Source organism: Trachypithecus francoisi, unplaced genomic scaffold (assembly GCF_009764315.1).
Source record: "Trachypithecus francoisi isolate TF-2019V2 unplaced genomic scaffold, Tfra_2.0 Lachesis_group17, whole genome shotgun sequence".
Taxonomy (NCBI): domain Eukaryota; kingdom Metazoa; phylum Chordata; class Mammalia; order Primates; family Cercopithecidae; genus Trachypithecus; species Trachypithecus francoisi.
In genome coordinates, this window is record NW_022681462.1 from 107,882,093 (window position 1) to 107,899,045 (window position 16,953).

Genomic DNA, 16,953 nt, shown 5'->3' on the forward strand with positions numbered 1-16,953 from the left:
GGACGGCCTCATCTGCACGGGGTATTAACAGGAAGCCTGGAGAGGCCACTGGGGCTTCGGCGGTGCTGCTGCTGCACAGACTACACCTGGATGGGACGTCGAGGAGGCGTCAGACAAACCCAGACTGAGGGGCTGGAAGAAATCACTGGGCTGAACTCGGAGGGTGTCGAGGTAAGAGAGATAAAGACCTCCCGAGGAGCTGCTCCATGTGAGAGAGGACGGCAGGTGCAACCACACGGCGGACGGCAGGTGCGACCACACGGCGGACGGCAGGTGCAACCACACGTGCAGCAGGTCGTGCCCCAGGTCTTGTTCCAGGACTCTGAAAAGAGAAGCTGTCAAGGATATTGTTGTGTATTAATAAATTGTGCACTAGATAATATAGTACTTAATTTAGTATACAGATAGTGGATTAGATCATAGTATTGCATTACAATTATATTTCCAATAGTGATAGCTGTGCTTAGGCTGTCAGAAAATACACAATGAAGTATGTAAAAATTAAAGAACCACTATGTCCACAACTTAGTCTCAAATGGATCAGAAAAAGATAGATAGATAGATGATAGGTAGATGATTAGGTTGATAGATCATTAGATAGATGATAGATAGATGGTAAGAGAGATGATTAGGTAGGTAGATAGATGATAGATAGACGATAGACAGATAGATGATAGATGATCAATAGATGATAGATAGATATTAGATAGATGATAGACAGATAATGTGATGGGGCAAAATGTAGCAGTTGGTGTGTCTGGGTAACACATTATCGACAGTTTTAAAAATATTCTTACAACATTTCCATAAGTTTGATATATCAAAATTTCAAAAATACAAATAATTGCATCCTCCAAAAATGGCGACAATAAATGAAGGAATGAATAAGTCGAACTTGATTAAAAGCTTACTTTTATTTATGAAAAGACATACGAGAGTGAGAAAGCAAGGCGATGTCTGTGCGCATGTGTGTTATGAAAGAGATGTCCACGTAGCTCATAAATACATAAGCAGCTTTGCACCATCCATGGGCATAGAAAGTGGTGCAACCACTTTGGGAAAGTGTTTGGTGATATCTACAACAGAGAAACATGTACACACACACACACACAGTTGTGAGTTAGCAATTCCACTACTACCAGTATAAATGACTGCTATGCCCACCAAAATACAGACACAAAAATGTCTATAGCAATTTTATTGATAAGAGCTAAAAAACTAGAAAGAATCTAAATGTTCAGCTGTAGTTAAACGGATAAATATGTTGCACAGTGGAATACCGTGTTGCAACAGAAAATATAATAAACTATGCTGCAAAAATATGAATCTCACAGCTATAATGTTCCTTGACAGAAGCCAGAAGCAAGATAATACATATGATAACAAAGATACATATTCATATGAAATTCAAAATAGAAGTGAAATGAATCTTCAGAACAGGTTGTGGTGATGTTTGCTCCCAGGGCTGCTGGCCAGGAGGGAGCAGGGATCAGCCTTTGTGGTATGTGTGTTCAATGCCTATACCCAGGTAGTGTGCACACAGCTGTACACGTGGGGAAAGTCCATTGAGCTTCATGTTTGAGATTTGTGGTCATTGCTTTGTGTAGATCATACTTCAATATATGGAAAAATAAAAATAAAAAATAAGACATCCTTCATGTATTGCCATAGAGTGGTGACATATACAACAATTAGGGCACGAGAACTATATTTCATTAAGTTTTCGTATTTCTCCCATCATAATACATAATGATTTCAAAGTATTCCATTTTATGCATATGCCATAACACTTTTGATAATTGCCTGTTCTTGAATATTTAGGTTATTTCTAATATTTCATTCCAATATTTTTCTCTAAATACTCGATCAATTGTCACCTCTGTTACAAAATCTCACCGTGCATGCTTTTTTCTTTTTCTTTTTCTTTTTTTTTCTTTGAGGCAAGATCTCACTCTGTCAGCCAGGCTGGAGTGCAGCAGTGTGATCACAACTCACTGCAGCCTCGACCTCCTGGGTTCAAGCGATCCTCCCGCCTCAGCCTTCTGAGAAGCTGGGACAAGAGGTGCACGCCACCATGCCTGCCTAATTTTTTCTTAGTTTTTGTAAAACAGGGTCTCGTTATGTTGCTTAGTTGGCATGCTTATTCTTTTGGTAGAGTGCCTGGTTGTTAAATTGCTGGGTACATGGTGGGAACCATGCTGAAGCTTTTCTACTGCATTCAAAATGTCTTCTATCAAAATCGTGTGCTAATTTACGTTCCAGCATGACAGCCCCTGAAGCATTCTGATTATGGAGACACTGTTCCTCTCTCCCCAGCACAAGCTCTTTTCATCTTCCATTTCCCAGTTTCCAGTATCACATGTGGGTCACTTACTTGGCCCACCCACATGGGTATTAATAATGGAATTATGTCTCCCACGTTTTCTAAAGGGCTCATATTTAATGTCCAACCATGCGATGACGTTCACCAGCTGACACCCAGGGGGTTGATGTTGACGCCTCTTCTTTCTCTTCCTCCTCCTCCTCCTCTTCCTTGTCTTGCCCCTTCGTATTGTTGTGGCAAAATAATATTCAAGGCAGTATGACCTTGTGACATAACCAATATAATAAATGAGGCTGAAAAATCCAGTCTAATCTATAGATAATCAATCAATGCACACATGCTTTTCAAGCAAACATCTATGACTCTTTTCAAGGAGAAAAGCTTTTTTTGGCAAAAGACCTTTGGCAAAAATTTAATGAAGTTCATATTCACTTCATTTTCCTGAAGAAATAAAGGTAACTTACATAAAGGCACAAGCATTCCCACGACATATCCCTGAGTCTACTGCTGGTAATGAATCAGTATTCTGGCAAGTCTCCAAACTTCGAAACCAAAGAATAGACCAAGATTTAGGATCGCAAATAAGTTTTTCCACTGCCTTTTGAAAAAAAGAAATCACACTTGCAAGGATTGCCTAGAAGGCCTTTGTGACAGAGCCACTGTTTAATCCCCAGCCTCATCTCGATGACCAGCGCCTGCTGCCCCTCCGCCACCCAACGCACCCACCCCAGCAGCTGCCTCAGTGTCCTGGCATGTGTCTTCTTGGGATGGTCTGCCCCTTCCACCCTCTGTCCCACACCTGTCACCTCTTCGTCTGTAGAAGGAGTTATTTCAGGCCCCACCTAGAACAATGTTCTGCAGGAACCCCTTCCACCCCCAAGGCCTCCCCTCCTCCTCCCCTCATCCCCGGGGCTTGCTGACCTCTGTGTAGCTGTCCCATCCCTGTGACTGTGGCTGTTCTGTGGGGGTCCAGTCACGAAGTCAGCCTCGCTGGCCCCGCACACCATGGCCCTTCAGAGAGCCTCCCACGGAGGAGATTTGTCTCTAAAAAGATGCGGAGAGCTCCTCCTGAAACTACTTCTTAGCTGCCTCTAAGGAACCATGTGACCTTGATCAAAGGGCTGCCTTGGTCTCTCGAAAGGAGGGGTGTGGAACGAGGAGGCCTAAATCCCCTTCCCCATGTCATGGTTTCCAAGAAGGATGAACAAGCTCCCTCCACACCCCAACCCTGCCACGTGTCCCCCGCACTGTACCTTGGTGTCACCACATTTGAAACAGCATAGATCTGCCTGCAAACGCACACACTTCTGCTGACGCTGCCCTAAAAGTGATCACAGCGGCAGTCCCCACACGATCCGCCGGCCCCAGTTTTCACAGCTTCAGCACTTGACCACTTCACAGGGGATCCCATTAAGCTGTTGCTACCTGATAGACACCCAGTGTATTTTTACCAAATGAGTCAATTTGAATAATCTAGACTTGAGGTTAAATGAAAGCACAGAAAGGGTCAACAATTATTAAAAGGACAGTAAACAAATGTTATAGAAATTCACCATTCAAGGAAGGAGGGGTGGGAGAAAAGGTGCATAATCCTTGCAAGCCTTTTTAGTACTGAAAGACAAGAAAGCTAAAGTGAAGTGGTCCTCCACCACCTAGTGGCCGGGCTCAGTAACAGGGAAACTCCGCTCAGTCCCTACAGCAAGGTGATTCTCAGGGAACTCATCGGGTTCCTGAATCCCACGAGTAATCAGTGAGGGTTAGGTTATTTTTCTAATTATTGATTATTACAATAGTAACACAAACTAGTTAATAGAGAATAAATCTAAGTAAGTTGAAAAGATACAAACAATTAAAGGAAAATTATGTATTTCTTAATCGTGTTTTGAAATAAAAGTTAAAATAATCACCATGACCATGGTTCCCTGCGGATTAATAGTTTATAATATATTTTACTCGGCTCACAAATGTGCCAACCAAGACCCACGAAGGCCAGAAGCTTTGCCTGAAGCCACACAGGAGCTTAAGGAACTCACGTGGGGTCAAGTGAAAAAGCAGTGGTGCTGGGATTCAAAGCCAGTATTAGGCAACTCACACCACCAACTCAGGCGTTTGATGTAATAAGAGGCAAGGTTACATTGAGTTTATTTATTATGACTCATATACTTCCAGCTGCATCTGAAAGGTGAGGGTGTATGGGATGGAAGCACATCTGGTGGGTGGACATGAGGACCACAGCAGCTGCGTCTGGAAGATGAGGGTGCCTGAGATGGAAGATCTGGTGAGTGGACATGAGCATCCCGGGTATACTGAGTAAACTCAGCCAAGGATGCATTGCAGGAGGTGAGGAAGCTGACTGTGGTTTGGATGTTGTTAGCCGTCTCCACCAAGTTCCATGTGAAACGTGATCCTCGGTGTGTTGGTGTTTGGAGGTGGGGCCTGGTGGGAGGTGTTCACGTCCTGGGGCTGAATCCCTCTTTGTGAGGTAGTGAGTGTGGTTTCACTCTCAGAGACTGGACTGGACTGGCTCCCGCTAGAGCTGTTGTTATAAGGTGCAGCTGCTGCTTCTGGTTGGTCCTCTCTGCATCTGTTCACTTCTCTGACCTTCTCCACCAGGTTACCCAGCTCAGAAGCTCGCAGGGAGCAAAGACCAGGCCCTTGAACTTCTCAACCTACAGAACAGTGAGTTAAATAAATATTTTTTCTTATAAATTACCCAGTCTCAGGTAATTCTCTTAGCCACTCCACAGGGACAAGGCCGTGTGGGAGATGGAACACACCTGACGGGCCTGCCTCTGTGACAGAGTGAGGCTTGGGCAGCTCGGGCTACCTGCACAGCCGTGCAACCAGGGTCCCTTAAGCATGCAGGCAGGCCCTGGGGGATGAAGTGTTAAAAGAGACCAACCACCTGTCTTTGGCCTTGAACAATTTCACACCCTGGGTCCTCATTTCTTCTCTACAAATTCCCCTGGTACTGTGTTCACTTACTGCCTGCACCATGCTCCTCCAATCATTAAACCACTACCCAGCTGGTTTCCCCTAAGCAATCTGGGGTTTATTCTCAGCTTTGCAGAATCATTGATGTCCAGCAATGCTTCTGGTTCTCCTTCTGGGCACCTGTTAAAACTGCACTCTTCTGCCCCCTGGAGGTTGTACAAGGGCATGTGACTTGCCTTAGTGAAAAGTGAACTCTGTCATGGCTGGGAAGAAACCAGCAAGAGCCGAGTTCTTTGTCTCATCAAGACACCAGACACGTTCTAGACCTTTGCAGTCCAGTATGGGAGAAACCAGCCACATTAAAATGAAATAGAATTAAACATTCTGTTTCTCGGTTGCATTTGCCACAGGTCAAACGCTCAGAGCCATATGTGGCTTGAGGCTGCCATGTTACACAGTGCAAATCCACAGAGCGTTTCATCCAATGGTATGTCATTCCACAGCCCGCTGCCCTGACGAGGGAAATGCACAGAGCCTCCTCCTGACCCACGGCGCACATGTAGTAAGAGACAGAGCAAATTTATTTTTAAAGACACTAACATTTTAGAGATTTTGTGTCAGTAACAAAATCTATTTTATCCTGTGTGTTGCAAGTTTCTTCCAAATTGCTAAAAAATAAATGAGTAGCTCAAACCCATACAAAAAAGATAACATTGGTAAAGTAATCATATTGGTAAATATAAAAGCCAGCATTGGCCGGGCACAGTGGCTCACGCCTGTAATCCCAGCACTTTGGGAGGCCAAGGCAGGTGGATCTTGAGGTCAGGAGTTCAAGACCAGCCTGGCCAAGATGGTGAAACCCCGTCTCTACTAAAAATACAAAAATTAGCTGGAATTGGTGGCAGGCGCCTGGAATCCCAGCTACTTGGGAGGCTGAGGCAGGAGAATCACTTAAACTCAGAGGTTGTAGGTTGCAGTGAGCCGAGATTGCACCACTGCACTCCAGCCTGGGCAAGAGAGTAAGACTCAGGTCTCAAAAAAAAAAAAAAGGCCAGCATCATTGTATTTTTGTTTGTAACTCCCTCTTTTCTTTCCTACATAACTTGAAAAGCATAGGTGAGAGTTTTAGAGACTAGAGAAGCAGCTGTCCATTCTGGACCCCTGGTGATACAGGTGCCCAGAGTGTGGAGATGAACTAGACGTGGCTCCATCGAAACCCAAAGCCATGCGATGCTTTGTAAAAATGTTTCTCTGGAATTAGGTTTCAGAATACAAAGCAAGAATTATCTGGAGCCGGCACCATTTACACATATACCTCTTTCCGCCATGATCTTGCCTGTCCAGCTATTACTAAAACCGGGGAGGGGATGCACCACACAAGGGCATCCTTTGTGACAGTAACATCAGGCTGTAGAGCTGTGTAGGAGCAGAGTCTATCTGCTCCTGAAGCTATGCTGGATCAATTCAAAATAGATTGCTGTAAGATTAGAATGTTAATTGTAATGTCAAAGGTAAATATAAGGAAAATAACTAAAAAGTGTATACAGATGGGAAATTAGTCAAGGATCAAAGGAGTAGAGTATGTCAATCAAATACAAAAATAAGGCTGTATAAGGGGAATCATGAACAACAAAGAAGACATGAAAACAAATAGAAAAATGGCAGAAGATCCTTCTTGTCGTTAATTACTTTAAACATAGAAGCAAGAAACTCACTGGCTAAGGTACAAACCTGGCAAAATTTTTTAAATGACCTAATAATCACAAGATTTGCTTTAGAGCCAAAGGAATAGGTAGGGTGAGGGGGATGGTGGAGAAGCCATCCTGCAGGAAGATACCGGGAAAGAGTTGGGGGGCCACACCAGGACTTAAGTCAAAAAGGGTCACTAGAGATGAAGAATAATTGATAAAAGGGCTTATTGATCTCGAAGATAGAAAAATTAAAAGCAAATATACATCAAACAGAAAAACCCCACACTATATGAAGAAAACATTGACAGAATGGAAAGGAGAGCTCATAAAAATGTCAACGTTCACTTCAGTAATGACAAGAACAATATTCAGAGGAGTGATAATGACCTAGAAGCAGCCCACAGAAAACTCCACCCACCAGCAGCAGAACCGACATTCATCTCAAGTGCACACGGAACATTCTCCAGCATAGAACAGATGTTAGTCTGAGACAAGCCTCGACAAATGTGAAAAGATTGAATTCATACAGAGCCTTTTCTCTGATCACCAATAGAATGAAGAAATTTACAAACATATAAAAATTAAGCAACACACTCCTCAGCAACTAATTTGTAAAAGAAAAAAAATTGCAAGGGAAATTAGAAAATACTTTGAGATAAATGCAAACAAAACCAAAGTTTACTAAAACGTATGATCTGAAAAGAAAGCAACCTTCAAAGGGAGATTTATAGGTAAAAAGGCCTAAAGCAAAAAAAAAAAAAGATCTCAGTTGGTAGCCTAACCTTACTAGCAAAAGAAGAGCAAACTAAACCCAAAGTTACCAGAGGTGTGGAGATGCTGAAGGTTACAATGCTGATCATCATAGTAGATGAGAGAAAAAAAAAATAGAATCAACAAAACCAAACACTACATTTTTTTGAATAAACAAAACTGTCAAACCCTTAACTTGTTGACTAAAAAAGGAGAGATGGTGTAAATAGCCAAATTCAGAAATAAAAGTGGGTATATTACTACCACCCTTACAGATGTTGAAAGGATCATAAGAGAATGCTGGAAATAGTTGTATGCCAACAAATTAGGTGACCTTGGGAAATAGAAAGAGTCCTGGGGACAGAAATTACCAAGCCCCACTCAAGAAGAAATAAAAATCTGAACAGACCTGTAAGGAGTAAACAAATCGATTCAGTCTTCAAAAATTCCTCAATAAGCAAAAGGCCAGGACCAGATGGCTTTATTGGCTAGTTCTAGAAATCACTGAAATAATACCAATCCTCAAAACAAAGTACTCTCCTTCCAAAACACACTCAAGGAGAGAACACTTCCTAACCCATCTTGTGAAGCCATCATTACACCAACACCAAAGCAAGACAAGATACAACAGGAAAATAAAACTGCCAACCAGTGTCTCTTAATGTAAATACTCATAAACTCTACAACAACAAAGGCAGCAATCCAAGTTCAACATGTTAAAGGGATTATACACCCTGCACAAGTGTGATAGATGCCAGAAATGCAAGTGAGGTTCAGCCTCAGAAAATCGATGAATGTAACACATTACATTAAAAAAAGAAGAAAATAATAATCTTGATGTAGAAAAAACATTTGACGAAATTCAATATTACAAAAACACTCAGCTAACCACGGAAGGAGGTCTCTCTTCCTTGGCCCCAAAATATCCTTTTGGGGCTGTGAAAATGTAGATACAACCACCCTGGACACAAGCTGATAGTTGCTGAAGCTGGAGTTAGACACAAAGGAGTTCACTATGCTACTCTCTACTCTCATGTTCTTGAAATTTTTTGTCATAAATGCTTACATCATCACATGTAAAAGGTATATTACTTTGACTACTTTCATCAGAATAACAGGTCTTTATATTCTCAGTACACCTAAGTCATCACAGGATAAATTTGCCTTCCATTTTATGTCAGGTCATTTAGCAAAATGTACATTAAGTGCCAGTCCTTGGGCTAATGCATAAGCAATGTGTGAGAACACTGTCTTAGTGAATTTGAGCTTCTCTAAGAAAATTCCATAAACAAGGTGGCCTGTTCTCCCAGTTCTGGAGGCCGGAGGTTCGAGATCGAGGCGGTGGGGGATCTGCTGTCGGGTGAGGGCCGCTTTCTGGTTTCCGGACAGTGCCTTTTTTCCTGTGTCCTCACATAGCAGAAGAGACGGGGTACTCTCTGCGTCCGTTTCATAAGGGCACTAATCTTATCATGATGATTCATGAGGCTCCACCTGCAAAACCTAATCACCTCCCAAATGTCCCACCTCCCAATACCATCACTTTGACCATTAGGTTTCCAACTGTGGATTTGGGGGACACATTTGGTCTATGGCGGGGACACATTTGGTCTATGGCAGGTACACATGGAGATGATTCTTGAATTTGAGCTTCAATCTATTAGGGTAGGAAAAAAAGCAATGAAAATATGATATAAATATACTTTACACACACACACACACACACACACACACACAATTTTCATACCCAGTAAGACAGCTAATGTTTAAAAACGTACAGAGAAAACATAAAATGACAAGCATTTGTTGGGTTGTGGAGGAATCAGGATTATTAAGCATTCATGGCAGAAACATAATACAGTGCAGTCACTAAGGGAACTGTGTGAAGAGGAATATAATATAGTGTAGTCACTGTAGAGAACTGTATGGAGAGGAATATAATATAGTTGGTCACTGTAGGGAACTGTATGGAGAGGAATATAATATAGTTGGTCACTGTAGGGAACTGTATGAAGAGAAATATAACATAGTGTGTTCACTATGGAGAACTGTATGGAGAGGAATATAATATAGTTGGTCACTGTGGAGAACTGTATGGAGAGGAATATAATACAGTGTGGTCACTGTAGAGACCTGTATGGAGAGGAATATAATACAGTGTGGTCACTGTGGAGAACTGTATGGAGAGGAATATAACATAGTGTGTTCACTATGGAGAACTGTATGGAGAGGAATATAATATAGCATGGTCACTGTAGGGAAATGTATGGAGAGGAATATAACATAGTGTGGTCACTGTGGAGAACTGTATGGAGAGGAATATAATATAGTTGGTCACTGTGGAGAACTGTATGGAGAGAAATATAGTGTGTTCACTATGGAGAACTGTATGGAGAGGAATATAATATAGTTGGTCACTGTGGAGAACTGTATAGAGAGGAATATAATATAGCACGGTCACTATGGAGAACTGTATGGAGAGGAATATAATACAGTGTGTTCACTATGGAGAACTGTATGGAGAGGAATATAATATAGTGTGTTCACTATGGAGAACTGTATGGAGAGGAATATAATACAGTGTGGTCACTGTGGAGAACTGTATGGAGAGGAATATAATATAGTTGGTCACTATGGAGAACTGTATGGAGAGGAATATAATATAGTTGGTCACTGTGGAGAACTGTATGGAGAGGAATATAATACAGTATGGTCACTGTGGAGAACTGTATGGAGAGGAATATAATACAGTGTGGTCACTGTGGAGAAGGGTATGGAGAGGAATATAATATAGTTGGTCACTGTGGAGAACTGTATGGAGAGGAATATAATATAGTGTGGTCACTGGGGAGAACTGTGTGAAGACTCCTCAAAAAACTAAATAGAATTACCATATGACCAGCGATTCCACTTCTCGCTATATTCCAACAAACAGAAAGGAAAACTGAAGACTGGGATTCAGATAGGAGGGATCTGTGCACCACTGCTCCTGGCAGCACCACGCAGAATAGTGGAAACGTGGAATCAGCCCAGAAGCCATCGCTGGATGAACGAGTAAACACGGTGTGGGGCACACAGATGGTGAAATGTTATCCAGCCTTAAAAAGCAGGGATGCTGGCACCTGCTTCCACATGGATTCAACCCAAAAACATGGAAAACATTATGCCAAGTCACAAAAAGACAAACGCTGCAGGATTTCACGTCTGCGAGGAATCTACAGCAGTGAAGTTTCCAGAGACGGAAGGTAAAGCGAGGGCTTCCGGGCTGCGGGGCGGCAGGGGGCGCTATCGTTTAACGGGTGCGGCGTTTCCGGGGGAGAAGGTGGAACGTTCTGAAGACGGAAGAGGTGTCCGCGGCACCACAGCGTGAATGTGCATATTGTCACTGAACAGTGCACTTCAGAATTGTTAAAATGGGCGATGTGTGTATTTTACACGACTGTGTGTATAAAAATACAGCATGGAATCTGCGGATGGTAAAGGAATGCTCAGGGCTGACAGGAAGGACGAACATGAAGACGCCTCCCGAACAGACACTGCCACTCACGTGAGATGACACAGCAGCAGGCCCAGCGCCGTCTGGAAGAAAGACCCAGCCAGGAGGGAGGAAAGAGGGATTTCCGTCCAGAGCCGCGACACACAGCCCCGTATCTCTCCAGCGGGGCTCGGCCACGGGCTGCGCCAGGCCAGAGCTGCTGTCTCCGTTCCAGGCTTTGCTCAGGGGACATGGCCCCGTCTGGTACTGTGGGTTCCCTGCACCGTCTCCCCTCAAACCCCCGCCCGAGGCTCATCACCTCGACTTGGCTTTCGGCACTGTGCTAGGCGCTGCTAAGAAAACCCCGTTCTGGGATCTGAAACTGTGGTCGTTCCCACCCGTGATTTGCAGTTAGCAGACGCTGACTGGCCTCTCCCCATCACCCAGGAGGAGGCTTGGAGATTCCTGCCTGGTCCGGAAGCCAGGAGCAGCTCCCAGGCAGGACTCGGAGCTCGGTCCAGGCTTTTCCTTCATGGACTCGTTTGCATGTGAGACGCGTGTGTGCACCCACCCACTCAGGGTCATACAGGCTCTGCGTAGGGGATCCAGACGAGGAAGATCTTCCCCGGAGGACTCTCATTGTTCCTACAAGATAACAGAAGCCCATAAGCTGCAAAAATGAGATTCAAAGCCAGGTCAGAATGAGTTTAACTGATGTCCTTTCCACCACAAGTTTTCAAGAATTGAGCATTCTGTGATCCATGAATGAACAGCTTGTAATACAGGCACGTAAATATTTGGGCCTGTTGAAGGACGCACACCTTAAGCATATGTATCTATGCACACACATATCTTTAACTGGATGATTAATGCTCTAGTTATCTGGCATGAAATAGCCTTAGATTTTATGTTTTCATCAGCATTTTAGAAACTTTGTGTTGTATTTATCATTAGAAATCATGATGCCAAACTATCCTTATGAAATGAACATTGTAATTACTATTTGTCAAATTGCTTCAGCAGCACTGAAGATGTAATTATTGGAATCACATATTGGAAAAAAAATATGTGATTGCAAAGAGACAGGACAAAGGGAGGTAGCTGAAGGCAGAAAGGTCACTGTGGTTTTCTCAAGTCTTGCCGATAGACTGAAAATGGAGGAAAAGAGTACATTTCATTCTGGCTAGTATCAGCCGACATCCTGATGTCAGGAGAAACACGCTTTTAAGTCTGATGCTATTTAGCTTTTCAGCAGGCAGACTCCTTCAAAAGCATTAGAAGGTTCAGCACACATATTGAATTTTAGATACCTCTCAAAACTGTCTGAAAAATAAATCTGTTTTTCTATGATAAGATTCAGCTGGTGATTTGTTAAACAATGTTTCAGGGGCTGAATTCCTGCCACATTAAACATGATGTTTCCCTTGTTATCTAGAATGTCTTTAAGAAATTCCACTATCAGTTTATAAATTTCTCAGCAAGCCCATTGAAAGAGCCAGAGAAATTAAATGATCCTTCACTCTGTCGAGAAAAGAAAACCTATGGGTACGATTAAGTTCAGAAAGTATCTATCTCCTCAAATTTTCTTCTAAATATGTTTTGAAAAAGTAAAAATGTAGTAGCATGAAAGAGCTAATGTAAAAATAATGATAAATAAAATGTAAGAAAATTTATATTTTCTGCATGGAAAAATAACTGATTTTAATTGTTGACAGTGACGATGGAAGAACAAGACGAAAATTATCCTGGTAGTGAATTAGAAATCAGTAGATAGGAGCTGTACATTCTAGAACACGGCCAAGTGATCAGGAGACCAGAGCTGGACAGGAGGCTTCCACAGCAATGGGAGTGACTTTCAGGGGTGCATTTCGGCGAGGCAGAGCAAGCAGAAGTCACCACAGTGACCCCAGGAGAAGGAGGGGAGAAGATTACATCCATGGGATGAAGCCTGCAGAGCCCAACTTTCTGAACAAGGGGAAATACATTCTGCCATTGTCATGATGGGAAAAATCAATTAACTCATGATTTATTATCTACTTATTGATTTAGTTATTCAGCAACTCTGCTGAATGCCTGCTACATCCCAGGGATACAATATTGGCCAAGTCAGAATAAGTCCAACAATAACAGCATTTACAGTCCAGTAAAGACAGAATTAAACAAAAAAAACAAATGAACAAGTTATAAATACAGTAACTGCATGCTGTGAAGTGCTAAGGTTTGCACAGTGTGGTGGACAGTGGCCCTGGCATTGAGAGGGGCTCACGGAGACTCACCCAAGTCTGTGGGTTGAGGGTGGGGACCAAGAGCTGAGTGGCTGTGAGACCACCAGGTGCATACGCCGCCCCTGGGCTGCACAGCAGAGGTCTGATTGAAGATACAAATCTGTGCACCAAGGTGGTAATTGAAGAGAAGGGCCTGGATGAGGTCACCAGAGAAGAAAGTCCCAGGAGGAAAAAGGTACTAGAGGGAGTGCTGAGAAGTTCCAGTTCTGACCAAGTAAGCCCTGTGTGCTGGGTAAGCAAACAGAGGGCCTGGAAGGTGGGAGAAGGCCTGGGAAGTAAATACCACAAAACCAGGAGTAGGGAAGGAGGCGGCTTCATCAGAAAGCTGAGTGCCCCTGCACGGTGGAGTCAGCTGAGTGTCATAACTGCGTGATGACCGTGGGGGCCTCAAGACCTTAGAGAAGATTTGGGAGTGAAGTGATAAAGGCAGAAGCAAGGAAGCCAGGAAATCCCCCAAACCGATTTTACATTTCGCTGCCCACCTCCCGCCACTGCCACCCGCAGATCTTCACGCAGGCCTCCTACATGCTCTCCGTGGTCACTGCGCTCTCTTGCGTTGGTTCTCACTCTATATCAAGTCAGCTGGAATCCTTGCTTGGTTTCAGGGAAATACAGCTCTTTTCTGTAAGTGTTTATTCTCTCAACCTCAAACCACAGGGAATAATTACTGCAATTTCACTTTAATGCCACCTCATACCAAAAGCTTTCTCTGTGTGTATGACTATTGGTTGGGTATCCACCTAGTAGTAGAAACTCTGGGTGATACGTGTATGTTGGGATTCAAGAGAGAATGGCAGAGTTTCACAGAGAAGTGACCCAACTGACGCTCTCAGCAGCAGGCTTTGATAGTGCAAGCTGCTCACACCCTCACCTGCACTTCGTGTGGTCAACAATATTAATAGAGCATTTCTGGTGGAATGTAATTTTGTTTTATATTGTTTCAATTGTCATTCTCCTAACGGTCAATGGGATTGAACAACTTTTCATTTATTCATTGGTTATTTGGAGACATCCTTTGGTGAGTTGCCTGTTCATGATCTTTGCCCTTTTATTGACACTTTTCTTTATTAATTTATAAATATTATTATTACTGTAATGATTCCCTTGATAGTCATGGGTATTGCAAATGTTTTCTTGTCATCGGTGACTTTTTAAACAAACAAACTTAGCGAGGTCTTTGATCAATACAAGTTCCTTTTTCTTTATAGCCAAAGCCTTTTAATCCATTTAAGATTTTTCCCTCCTACTCTAATAACATAGGAGAGTATATTTCATTATCTTCTGGTAGTGCGATAGTTTTACATCTCACATTTAGATCTACAATCCATCTATATTTTATTTATTTCACTGTGTACTTCCATTTGATCTAGCACCACTCACCCAAAAGCCTTTCCTTTTTCGTTGCACAGTGCCAGCTTTGTTTTATTTATTTAATTTATTTAATTTTATTTTATTTTTCCATAGATTCTTGGGGTACAGGTGGTATTTGGTTATGTAAGTAAGTTTTTTAGTGGTGGTTTGTGAGATTTTGGTGCACCCATAACATGAGCAGTATGCACTGCACTCTATTTGTAGTCTTTTATCCCTCATCCCCTTCCCATTCTTTCCCCCCAGGTCTCCAAAGTTCATTGTATCATTCTTATGCCTTTGAGACCTCATAGCTTAGTTCCCACATATCAATGAGAACATATGATGTTTAGTTTTCCATTCTTGTGTCACTTCACTTACAATAATAGTCTTTGATCTCATCCAGGTTGCTGCAGATCCCATTAAGTCTTTCCTTTTTATCACTGAATAGTATTCCATCATATATATATATACACACATATATATAGTGCAGTTTCTTTATCCACACATTGATTGATGGCCATTTGGGTTGGTTCCAAGATTTTCCAATTGCAAATTGTGCTGCTATAAAATGTGTATGCAAGTATATTTTTGATATAATAACTTCTTTTCGTCTGGGTAGATATCTAGTAATGGGATGCTGGATCAAATGGTAGTTCTACTTTTAGTTATTTAAGGAATCTCCACACTGTTTACCATAGTGGCTGTACTATTTTACATTCCCACCAGCAGTGTAGAGGTGTTTCCTAATCACCACATCCATGCCCATATCTACTGTGTTTTAATTTTTTGATTAAGTCCATTCTTGCAGGAGTAAGGTGGTATCACATTGTAATTTTGATTTACATTTCCCTGATCATTAGTGATGTTGAGCATTTTTTCATATGTTTGTTGGCCATTTGTACATCTTCCTTTGAGAATTGTCTATTCATTTCCTTAGTCCACTTTTGTATTTTTCAGAATTTCAGAACTGACTCATTTATGTATTTATTTTTTATTTTACTTTAAGTTCTGGGATACATGTGCAGAACGTGCACATTTGTTAGATAGGTATACATGTGCCATGGTGGTTTGTTGCACCTATCAACCTGTCATCTAGGTTTTAAGCCCTGCATGCATTAGATATTTGTCCTAATGCTCTCCCTCCCCGTGCCTCCCACCTGCTGACAGACCCTGGTGTGTGATGTTCCTTCCCTGTGTCCATGTGTTCTCACTGTTCAACTCACACTTATGAGTGAGAACATGCAGTGTTTGGTTTTCTGTTCCTGTGTTAGTTTGCTGATGATAATGGCTTCCAGATTCGTCTATGTCCCTGCAAAAGACATGAACTCATCCTTTTTTATGGCTGCATAGTATTCCATGGTGTATATGTATCACATTTTCTTTATCCAGTCTATCATTGATGGACATTTGGGTTGGTTCCAAGTCTTTGCTATTGTGGATAGTGCTGCGGTAAACATATGTGTGCATGTGTCTTTATATTAGAATGATTTATAATCCTTTGGGTATATACTCAGTAATGAGATTGCTGGGTCAAGTAGTATTTCTGGTTCTAGATCCTTGAGGAATTGCCACACTGTCTTTCACAATGGTTGAACTAATTTACACTCCCACCAACAGTGTACAAGCATTTCTATTTCTCCACATTCTTGCCAGCATCTGTTGATTCCTATCTTTTTAATGATCGTAATGATCACCATTCTACCTGATGTGAGGTGGTATCTCATTGTGGTTTTGATTTGGATTTCTCTAATAGCCCACTTTTTTTTTTTTTTTTTTTTTTTTGAGACGGAATCTTGCTCTGTCGCCCAAGCTGCTGGAGTGCAGTGGTGCGATCTCAGCTCACTGCAACTTCCACCTCCTGGGTTCAAGTGATTCTCCTGTCTCAGCCTCCCGAGTACCTGGGACTACAGGCACACCCCACTGCATCTGGCTAATTTTTTTGTATTTTTAGTAGAGACGGGGTTTCACTATGTTGGCCAGGCTGGTCTCAAACTCCTGAACTCAAATGATCCACCTGCCTTGGCCTCCCAAAGTGCTAGGATTACAGGCATGAGCTACTGTGCCCAGCCAATAGCCCACTTTTTGATGGAATTGTTTGTTTTTTTCTTACTGATTTCGTTGAGTTCGTTGTAGATTCTGGATATTAGT

General features: G+C 42.4%; 1 long non-coding RNA gene across 5 annotated transcripts in view; it reads right to left on the reverse strand.

Annotated features, from left to right (window-relative positions):
• Positions 1 to 345: 345 nt before the first annotated feature.
• LOC117062805 overlaps positions 346 to 16,953 on the reverse strand; it is a 38,774-nt gene continuing 22,166 nt past the window's right edge. Inside the window, exons 5-6 of one of the 5 annotated variants that reach the window (XR_004428601.1) lie at positions 3,577 to 4,992; positions 346 to 3,456 (exon numbers count right to left, since the gene is read on the reverse strand). This is a non-coding gene — a long non-coding RNA (uncharacterized LOC117062805). Of the gene's footprint in view, positions 4,993 to 6,228; positions 9,353 to 10,586; positions 11,816 to 16,953 lie in introns of those variants that run through there. The other 4 variants (XR_004428603.1, XR_004428602.1, XR_004428604.1 and 1 more) reach the window with 4 other exon arrangements.